The following is a 6643-nucleotide window of genomic DNA, read 5'->3' on the forward strand; positions in this document are numbered from 1 at the left end:
GCGGACTCGAGTCGACACTCTTTCCGACCAATGGTTGGTCTGGAACAGGCTGGGCACAGCCGGGTTCGGGAAGAGGGGCCTGGACAAGAGAAGAATTTGAAGCAATCTCTTCTTCAGTAGGGGAACAATCTGCGGCCTACAGAGAGACGTTGATAACCAACGGGAAGTTGGGGTGAAGGAGCTGTACGACTTTCCAAGACAACGGAGGCTTTATCCATGAGTTGACAAAGGTGAAGGGGATGATTGCCTTCACAAAGTCTACAGGGGATTCGAATTTCCCCTTTTCCCTTACCATTCCCAACTGATAAGGTAGCATCGTCGCAAGCTTCAGAGGATGATGAGGGGCGGGCCGGATCGCGAGACCATACTTCTAGTACCCTGGGAATGCCAGGACAATCGCGAAGAAGATGGTCCTCCTTGCATAATCAGCAAGGAAACTTGACCTTCCGTGGAGGAGCGGAAGGGGGCCCGACTTCAGGTGTACTTGAGGGGGTAGCTGCACTTGTAACCTCTCCCTTAGGAGCCTTCTTCTTCTTCTTCTTCTTAGCCACCTGGTTACTCGAATCTAGACTTTCACCAGGTGAAGTAGAAGATGAGGACGTAGAAGTGGGCGTAGAAGGGGAGAGATCCACCTTAGAATCAACATGATGTTGTTCAGGTGGAGGGACAAATTGACTAGACGGTGAGACGACAGGGACCAAAGAGGTTGAGAACAACCAAACCAGCAACCCAACAGTTAACCCTGGGAGGGACAACGTTGCCATATAAGGAGCACCAACATTTCCAAAAGGAGCGAAATGACCAGGGTTCCCGTCAGAGGGGATCCCTGGGTTGGTGAACCCCGGAAAAGTTGCCATCGAGGACGAAAAGAAGCCTACTCAAGCTAACGCAAACAAGATCTAACCAAGTAATGTTAATCGTGGCCAAATATATTTTAAGACGCAAGGACAGAACTTGACCTTTTCATGTTTTAAGAGTCGAGAAAAGGACAAAAAGGTGACTCTAGTCTCCTTTGAATGTTTAGTGAGCCCGAAGTGACAAACGCTCAAGTGAGCCTTTTATTTTAAGGAGTCTGAAAAGGATCAAAAGTGACTACTCTGGAGAGACTAGACAAAGGGTTTACCAAACAAATCCGTAAAACTGCATATACACCTTGGCAGTCATATGAAAACCAAGGACTTCCCGTACGACAGTCAATCTTCCCGAATGCTGTGATCGGTGCGTTACGGCTTGTAAGGTGGCAGACACGGCTTCCTATGGATAAAGGATGATAACCTAGTGGGGTCTCCCCATATACTCGATGGTACGTGGGAGCTCAAGTCCGTGCTAGACCACTTGTTGCGTCACGAAAGGAGGAATCACCCAACCTTAAGTGAAACAAAAGTGACTAGGTTTAATGACGCCGGAGCACGTCTCTAGCCTAGACCTCTAATCAGTGAGCATTATGTTCCAATGCATTTTTAAGTTCATTCAGTTCATTTTATGGTTGATCTTTAGTTAAGTTTCAATTTCTAGGTCCTACCATATGTAATCTCTCACAATTCCCTAAATGCAAACTATATGCCAAAGAATATCATTTCGTTCGATGAATACTAACTACAAGAGAGTTGAGAATTTTTCAAACAAAATGACCAGAAACAATCAAGAACCACTCTAATGCAGCTAATGAAAAATAAACAAAACCTTTCTATGTTTTAAATCGCGTAATCAATGAAAAGCCTCTACTTTCAATTAACTAATTCAACGCAAAAGAGATTATTCGTTTTCTTTTCAATGGAAAAGTGCACTAAACAAATTTTGAGAGATAGTAACACCGAGTAAAAAGGACAAATTCCACTAAATGAGAATACAATCAAATCCCCAAAATACCAAGGCAGTCCTTAAAAATGAAGAAAAACACCAAAGACTTCAATGAGCCATGTGATCTAGGCCCAAAACGAAGCCGAGCGGAATCCAAGTGAAAAAGAAGTAAATCACTTGAATAACGCAATAAAATACTTAACAACCACTGAACAAGTGTAAGAGAGTAACCAAAAAGTTGACTGGAATGATAGAAGACCAAAAATTTGACACGCAAAGCCACTAGATGTCCTAGGGCTAAAACGTGAAATCGATAGAAAATGGCAAACACCCAAAGTATGCAAATGTAATCTATGCACACTTTTCATTCATATCCTGAAAATGAGAATTATAATTGTGCAAGTGTGATCTATGCAAGAGAATTCTCAAACACAAGATGATTGTAATCTAAGAATCAATCAAGTGCAAATCAGGAAAAATGGGTGTGAGTTCCAAAGATCATAAACTAAAAACACTCAAAGGCGATTAACACTCATACACAATTTAGCCCCCCCGGTGAATGAGGGGGAAATTTTTTTGCAAAAACAAAAGCAAAAAGATGCAAAATTGTGAAAAGACTGAGACAAACCTCCAAGTAATGATCAAGGAAATCAAATTAATAATTTTCCAAAAAAAACTCAAAACCAGTCAAACAAGACTCTGACACACTTAAGTGATTGAAAAAGGTGTAGCTAGACACAAAACCCAAGCTTGGAAGGCTGCAAACAAGCAAACTAGAAAAGTTCACAGGCTTGGCACGACTGTCAGGCGGAAAACTAGCGCCAATTGAGGATTAGCGCGGGCTGTACACGGGCAGGTGGCGCCAATTGGCGCGACTGTCATGCAAAAAAGAGTGCCAATCAAGTTTGCTAGCTTAAAAATAAAAACAAGCGGTCCAAGGCTTGGTCGACAGTATCCAGGCAGACTAGGAAGCAAGAGACAACAAGAAATCCAACCCAGAAAGCTATCTAAGCAATCCAAACAAGAGAAAACCAAAGAGACAAGACAACTCCAAGTTGTTTAGTTCGTAAACCAAACAGGAGATTGACTGAAGTGGCGTTGATCTACTTCGCTAATGCAAAGCAATAGCGTTTCGAAGGCTATCTGGTCATACTTCAGGCTCCGTCTAAAGTTTACAAATCAAACAACAAGCTAACTCCCCAACGGAGTCGCCAAATTGTTGTGGAGGTAAATCCCCTCTGTGGACAGAGGCGATCCCTACTAGCCCAGATTGGGTCTAGCAACAATCAAACAATGCTATCACGCAAGTTCCTAATTGAAAATAAAAAGTGGATGGTGATAACCTACTTGGATTCCAACGCTAGTGTTCATAGAAGAGATGTTGCCCTCGTTCCTTTGCCTTGGCCAGTCACGATCCCCACGATCTCCGTGATTGGACACCTGCACATGCAAAGAACAACACGAATACAAGCATAAAATCTAGTAGATGCAATTATATATCAGTCAGAAAAGATATAACTCAACATCAAACATAAGATAATGAGAGTGGAACCATAATGATAGTCATCTATTATTAATAAATAACAAAGAAGAATACAACCATTGTTCTGACGTCAAATCCTCCTTTGGCTAGGTAGTCAGCTACACAAGTCTTGCAAAGCTTGTTGGAATGAGGAACAAGCCTCTCTCTCTTTGGGTGACAAGAATCTCCTTACTTAGATTTGGCCTTATGGGTGCAAAGAAGGCTCTTGCAGCTTCAAACTCTCTATGACTATGCTGGAACTAGAACTACTGTAACTAGCTTGCTCAAGGCATAGAGGAAAGCTTTTATAGATAGAGAAGAAAGAGATAGGATCAACCACATTATTCATGGGATTGGCTTTATCACTTGGAAACTTCCATGAAAGGTGGCAAACCACTTTCCCTTCTATGGAGATTCGAAGCCAAACCATCCTAGCTCAACATAGATTCAGTTGGTGAATGGGTTGAAGAGAACCTTCGGAAACTTGTTGGTTAAAAACTTTACTCAATTCGGTTGGCGCGAGTGTGACTCTGGGACAGAGCGCTAATGGCGTGCCCTTTTTAGAGGATTTCCGTCATTGGCGCGGGTAGTGAACTGTGGACCCGCGCTAATGCAAAAAGAGCTATTTTCATGGATATTTTGCAGGAGATGTCTTCAAGGCAAATGAAGTTCATACTTAGAGGAATATGATGCAAGTGGTTCCAGGTCATGTCACTTCTCACAGGTCCCGGAATGAGTCCTCTAGTGTGCGGGTGAGGGGGTAATAGGGATGGTGACAAACGATGACAAATTGCTGTGTAACAGTCGGCTTTCCAGATGACTCCAGACCTGGTTGTTGGCACCATCCTTTCTCTGGCATGGTTGTTCCATCATTTGTGCTACCTTCCTTGGAGATAAGCTCACTCTTGCACCTTTCATGGAGACTCCTTATCCTATTTAAACTCTCACCATTCCTATGCATTGCTAGTTCCTGATAGTTGGCTAGTTGAGCAATGTTGTTAGTGTTTGTGAGTTTGCTAGATAGCTAGTGTGAGTGTGACAAGTGTGGGATTGTTGATGGCTTGTGGAAGGTTGTGAAGTGCCCTTAGTCCTATGTAACACTTATGAGTGAGAGAGACTTTTGTATTGGGAGATCCATCTTCAAAGAGTGAATTCTTGAGGAACATGCTGGCTGGACCTTTCTGAGAAGGCTTGTGACGTCAAGACTTTGGTTGTAAGCTTACTCTTATTTCATTATTAATACAATCAATGATGTTTTCCTATTTCTTGTATGTAATGTACTTGATAGCTCATGACTTCTTGACTTTGTGAGTAAATAGATCATTGTTGTTTCTGGTTACATGATTTGTTGTATTTCCTTTGCATTGTTTTAGGTTGATCACTCGTCAGGAGAGGGAAGCAGAAACTGGAGCAGCGCAACGGAACTCCTTCGACCACTGGTTGAGGTAGGCCTCCAACTATGACTGTTTAAGGAAAGTTATTGTTGATCTGTCCTTCTTTGTGACTAGACCCACTCTAGGGCTAGAGGGGTTGCCTTTGTCTGTAGAGGGAAAACTCTCCTACATCACAGGAATCCTGAGGGTTGACCCCACCAATTTCCAAAAGCAGAGCTTTTTTTTATGGTGGACAAGTTTGCAATACTTCGAGTGCTGACATAGTTGATGGTGCTTGTGCCAAATCTTCTACAATACTATGGTTCTGGGAAGCAAGTGCAGATGTATTACGCATTGTGTGATGAAGTGACCCTTTTGGGGGGTGAATCAAAAGATCAACAACCCGCCCGTCGATATGGAGATCGTTAGGTGGTGGTGGGTTTTGACTTGAGGAGGCTTCCTCAGCATTAGTGACTGCAGCTCCATACTTTTTGGCTCTTGTTTGAAGATCTACCATTTCAAAGGTGTAAATGATAGATGGTCCTTCACAATGTTAAGGACGATGTGCACCACCATTGCTCCCTTGTGGGGGTTGAGGTTGGTTTGCAATAAGATGTTGCTGCTAATGCACAAGGAAAAGATTGTTAAGGTCTACGAGGGTCCGGCCAATGTCCTTTTGAACAAGGAAGTCTATGAATTCGTGGAGATGCAGACAACGATGTGTCATATGGTCTTCTACATAGATTTTGCAAGGGAACTTAACAACTTTATCTTTTCCACTGTCATGAGGTACAACAACTTTCTATTTTGGGTTGTACTACTTGGTTGACTGCTCTTCAAAAGGAGTGGTATTTTTCTTGTTCTTCTCGTACTTACTACTGGGTTTTTGTGTAGATTGCACAAATTTTATCAGGCAGTAGTAAGAGAAGTCGATTGGCTAGTGGATTCAACTGACAAATGGGCAATGTGACCACTAAGTTGTTTTATAGCAATCGCAGAGGTAGCTTCGATAATACCATCAGCTTGCACACTGGGTTGCTGAGTAGTAGGAGCATTGGAGTTTCTAGGGGCATTGCGGATGATGTCATATAATGTGCTAGACTATGCATAAATCAAATCTAGCTATTGGGCATGACAAATGGATTGGTCTTCTGTGATAGCACCACCTAAGGCGACATCTTTAGCGACTTGAGGAAGAAGAGATTTGTAGAACCAATCTACTAATAGATAGTCTGGGAGGGGATCTTTCACTAGCCTCCATGTTACCAGGAAAAGTGCTATTTAGAACTGCTCTATCCCACTAAGGTGTGACAGCTGCCTTAGAAACAAACAGAGAAAACTACTTTTGCATTTCCTTTATAAACTATAGATAAAGAGGAATAGAAAGAACCGACCTGTGTCTTGCGCTAATCCTTTGATCCAATTCCTCTCTTCTTTGGCAGCTTCCAGCTACCTGCTCCCTTACTTGCCCAGCTTCACCAAGTACCTGTAAGATCACAGAAGAAGAACACTATACAAAGACATGGATCTATATTCATAAATAACTTAGGATCAGATTTAAGTTAACCATACAAATGTAACAAGCATCAATGATACAAAAGCATGGAGGAAAGACTCAAATAGTTTTTATTGATAAACAAGAAGATCCAGGAGGAGTTACAACCGATGATTCCTGACCCAGCATCAACCTCCCAGCAAAGAAGCCCCTCTTCACCTCCAACAAAGCATAGATCACCCAATTCTCTGATGTTTGTCTCAAAACCAACAGCAATTCCTTACAATGTGCAAAATTCCAGCCTCTAACCCCTGGATCTCTGGGATGAGAGATCTATATATAGATATTTGCAGAGGTGTGAGTTAGCTCTGGGTTTTTGATTAGTGTCTTCTCTCTGATAGTTCTTGATGCCACTTGGAGGTCTCATTGATCTCTTACTCATCCTTGGGCGAT

Source organism: Pinus tabuliformis, chromosome X (genome assembly GCF_031772625.1).
Source record: "Pinus tabuliformis cultivar Carrire ecotype Pingquan chromosome X, CPIR1, whole genome shotgun sequence".
NCBI classification, from domain to species: domain Eukaryota; kingdom Viridiplantae; phylum Streptophyta; class Pinopsida; order Pinales; family Pinaceae; genus Pinus; species Pinus tabuliformis.